Source organism: Apium graveolens, chromosome 2 (genome assembly GCF_009905375.1).
Source record: "Apium graveolens cultivar Ventura chromosome 2, ASM990537v1, whole genome shotgun sequence".
NCBI lineage: Eukaryota > Viridiplantae > Streptophyta > Magnoliopsida > Apiales > Apiaceae > Apium > Apium graveolens.
This window is the reverse complement of record NC_133648.1, coordinates 307,680,026-307,685,258: the sequence shown is the minus strand read 5'-3', so window position 1 is coordinate 307,685,258 and position 5,233 is coordinate 307,680,026.

The window sequence follows — 5,233 nt, the reverse complement described above, 5'->3', positions numbered from 1 at the left end:
TTGTTGGTCACAACACAGGCTTCAGAATTGAAGGTGACTGAGTTGCCCTTATCACAAAGCTGGCTGATACTCAACAGGTTGTGCTTGAGTCCATCCACCAGGGCAACCTCTTCAATGATGACATAATCCTTTGAAATCAAGCCATATACCGCAGTATAACCCTTGCTGTCATCTCCAAAGGTGATACTTGGGACAGGTCTTTCCTTGAACTCAGTGAGCAGGGTAGAATCTCTAGTCATGTGCCTTGAGAAACCACTATCTAGATACCAAAAATTCTTTCTATTTCCCTACACACATAAAAACCAAATCAAGTTGATTTTGGTACCCAAGTTTCCTTGGGTCCTGCCTTGTTAGCCTTTTTCTTTGGTTTCTTAGGTTTGACCTCATTTGACTTAGGTATTTCAGATTCATCCTTAATCATTTGAGTTGGACCTTTGAACCGTTCATTGAAGCAGAATGATCATGCACATTTTGGTTTACATGAAAAGGCATGCTGTTTACAAACATGTTATTTCAGGAAGGCATGCTAAATGGCATTTGAGGCATATTAATGCAGCATAATAAGGATTAGGTGCAAATGACATATTAGCAAACTGTACATTCATATTCAGTGCAGATAAAACATTCATAGGCATTGCAGACATGTCAGTCATGTTGGGAAAAGAAGAAGGTGTGGACATGCGAGTAGGAATAACAAGTTTGCAATTAATAGACAAATGATTAACACTAACACACTTAAAACATATTTTTCTTGGAGCATATTTATCAGGTGTATAGTTGTTATGTTTGTTAATCCCTACCTTCCCATTTCTATTGTTTTTCCTTTTTGATTCTGTTTTAACCTCAATCTTTTCTAATCTGTCATTCAATTGCTTGATAGATAGATGCCCAACATTAACTCTCTTTTCTTTTCTCACTTGACTTGATTCTCCTGGAACAAAGTTTTTAGAAACTGATCCATATTTATCATTCAACTTAACTAGCTTAGCTTTGCTAACTGGCTTATTGACATTCGACATATGTGGCTCATTGTCTTTCGACGGATAATCCTTTTGATTATTCGATGGATAATTTTCATCATTCCTCGAGTCCACATCTGTTGAGAGTCCTTCAACCAAGTTGGAATCAAGCTTCTCTTTATTCTTTTTCCTGGATGCATCACAAAAAGACTCTATACCTTGAACTTTAGTGATTTGAGCATGGACATCTCTAGATGATTTCCATGCCTTAATCACTTCCTGTTCTCGTTCAAGTTGCTTTCTAAAAATCTCCTCTTTCTTTAAGGATTCTGTTAGTTCATCCTTAGCAACCTTGCATTCTAATTTCAATTTTTAAACTCTATGGATTGAGTCTCTAGCACATTGTTTCTTTCACTTAAAAATACATTGTTCTCTTTAATTTTATTGTTTTCCTTAGTGAGAGACTTAAGTGTAACACGTAGGTGATATAATTTATTAGACATGTCATTTATTGCATCATTACACTCAGCTTTAGATAAATGTGCTAGGTTAGTTGTGATTACATGATTGTTTGATGAACTAGTCTTTGTTTCATCTGATTTGGCCATTAGGGCTAGATTGACATAGTTTGTTTCCTCATCTTCATCCAATCCATCTGCAACCCAGTCATTTTCTTGTGTAATTTAGGCCATTTCCTTTTGCTTGAGCAACTCAAAGTATTTCTGCTTATAATCAACAGGCTCAAACTTCTTCTTGCTAGAATCAGACTTTCTACATTCACTAGCAAAATGACCTGCTAAGCCACATTTTAAACACTTGAATTTAGACTTGTCAACCATGTTTCTGTTTGGCTTAGCTGCTTCAAAATTCTTCTTGAATTTGAGCTTGGCAATTTTCCTGGATAAGAATGCTAGATGCTCATCTATATCATCCATGTCATCTTGGCTCAACTATTCTTCATTTTCAGTTACCATCCCTTTACCCTTGCTCTCACAGACCCTTGAGTTTGTTGCAGATTCCACAGCTTCAACCTTCATCTCCTTTTCCTTCTCTTTCTCAGCAACAAGTGCAATGGATCCTCGTTTCTTCCTTCCTTTCTCCAACCTTTCATCTTGCTCTATTTCAAGCTCATAGGTCTTTAGAATTCCATACAGTCTTTCCAAGGTGAATTCCTTTTAATATTGAGAGTTTCTTAAAGAGACTGTCATGGGCTTCCATTCCTTGGGCAGAGATCTAAGGAACTTGAGGTTTGAGTCTTTGGTTTGGTAGACCCTTCCTTGAGAGCATTCAGTAGTTTTTGAAATCTACTGAAAATGTCAGTGAGTGACTCACTTTCTTCACAGTGAAAATGCCCATATTGCTGAATTAAGAGTTGCATCTTGTTCTCCCTGACTTGCTCAGTACCATCACAGATAATTGGAATTGTGTTCCAAACCTCTTTAGCTGTTTTATAGTTTATGATGTTGTCAAACATATCACCATCAACACCATTAAATAGTATATTCATGGCCTTTTTATCTTTCCTGACTTGCTCAATGTCTGGATCAGAGCATTCATGCATAGGCTTTGGAACTGATGGTTCATTCCCTGTAGCAGCTCTCATCGGGACATGAGGACTGTTGTGTATATGTTGTGAACTTGATGATTTCATTAACAAAACACCTTAGTAGATTTAACTTAGTGAAATATGTAGCACTCGATGGATAAGCAAATATAGTCCCGACGGATGACTCAATATAGTCCCGACGGATGATGATTTGACATCCATCGAGTGAGTAGCTTATGTAACAATAAGTTGTTGGATTTTTAATCGCAGCGGGGCATGGTAAAATACTTTTACACATACAAAATCCAAATAAAAGCATATAAATCGTGGTAAAAAATGTAGGGATCGATTACTAACCTTTAATATGCGATCCAAAAACAACGTTCGGAGATCCTTAGCAGCTGCTCCTCAAACGTGAAGCACTCCACCGGTATCCACCAAGAAAACGACGTTGAGGAGGAGGAGGTGGAGAGAATTTGGTTTTCTAAAACTTTTGGGTTTTTTTTAGGTTTTCAAATAAAAATAGGGTCTATAATAGTATATTTATAGGCAAAATTTTCAGCTGAAATTTTTCCATAAATATTATTATTATTATCCCATTTATTATTCTCATTAATAATTAAAACACCTTTTAATTATTAATCCTTTTTTCTAAACACTTTAGAAATAATTCTCTCTCTTGATTTAATTTCCAAAAATTAAATCCTTAATTAATAATATTAAGAACTTTTCTTAATTAATTTATAATCAATTAAATCTCATTTAATCAATTATTAAATTTGCCAATTAATTATTTATTTCACAAATAAATAATTATTAGCCATTATTAATTAATTCCTCCACCATTAAATCATTCTCTTTTTATGGCGTGACCCTGTAGGTTCAATATTAAGCCGGTAGTAGAAATAAATAATAATAAAACTATTTTATCATTATTTATATAAATTCTCTAATTTATTAAATATGATTAATTAATTAATCACATTTATTCTACATCGTGAGGGATACTTCTCAGCATATCGCGATTATCCGGATAATATGAATTCACTGCTTAGAATACCAAGAACCTATTCAGTGAATAGTTACCGTACAATAAACTCCTTCTACCCTACAATGTCCTGATTAAATACAAGGCATGGATCTCGTGTCAAGCCTATCTAATTCAATCACTTGCTTACCATTTACTATGCATAGTTCTATGCAAATCAGAAACTCCTTTCTAATTTCATTCACTCTGGCCAGAGATTCCTGAACTAGCATAAGTGGATCAGCCTTGAACATTCGCTTCCTTCACTGGAAGGGGAAGATCCTTTATTGATCATACACTATCTTCGTGTACAAATTCCTATACCCATTAGAGCCCTAATAATTGTCCTTGGAGACTAAGAACTAAACCAAAGCATAGTTCAGTGTACACAAGATGACTATGATGACCTCAAGTCTAAGGATACTTGTACAACTATCACTATGTGAACAACTGCTGACACGTGAGTGAACTCCATCAGTTGTTCAGCTGGGCGAGTCATGTTCAGTGAACTTATTCTATAATAAGCACCTACATACTAGCTATAGTGTCACCACACAAATGTCTATGAGAACAGACATCCTTCATAATGAAGCAAGCATAGTATGTACCGATCTTTGCGGATTATTAATTACCAGTTAGTAATTCTACGACCAGGAACTATTTAAGTTTAGAGTTATCATCTTTTAGGTCTCACTATTATGATCTCATCATAATCCATAAAAAGCTTTACTCTAAACTATGGTATATCTTATTTAAACACTTAAATAGATAAAGCCCGTAATAAAAACAAAACAAGTCTTTTATTAATATCAATGAAATCAAAACAGATTACATAAAAGTTATTTCTAAATCCTCATACATGATTGGACTTAGGACATATTCCTTTCATAAGTCATGTAGCACATTTCTTCAAACACCTTTGTATAGATTCTATAGTAGCATATAAGTCATGTTGACTTTAATTAGATATGCAGAATAGGTTGATTAATTGTACATAGATGATGTCTTGTAATTCTGCATAAATGAAATGAAGTCAAGTGCCAAATAGCTACCCGACGGATGATCAACAAAGCTACTCGACGGATGATCATCAAGGCAACCCGACTGATGATCATGTACCCGACGAATGATCAATTCAAACATCTGTTGACAGTGACAACACAGTCACATGCGTCGAGTGTATGCAAAAGGAATGTGGAAGCCTATTCAACTGGGTTTTTGAGAACAAAGAAGCATTGCCATTTCCATGCTACTATGAAGTTATTCAAAGATGCTGGAATAGAGTAGTGAAGTAGCATAGTATTAGACTTGATAGGTTTTGTTTTATTATCTTGTCTTATTATTGTGTAATCTTGGTGATATATAAACCAAGAGTAGCAAATAGAACAACAAGAAGACTAAGCAAGTATTTTCTCAGAGAAACATTTGTAAGCTGTATCCTTAGCATTTCTCTGTAAGTTTAGTTGTTATTATTTGTAAGGATCTGTGAGCTATTCAAGCTTCACAGAGTTCTCTTGATATATATATATATATATATATATATATCTGGTGGATACATTCAAATCCATCAGAAAGTTTTAAAGACTTGTGTTTTTATTACTTTGTGTTTTGATTCATATTTAACTTGTCATTCCGCACTTTGCAAATCAAAACACTGTCATATATATCTTAAGTTATAACATTTTATAATTCAGAAAAAGT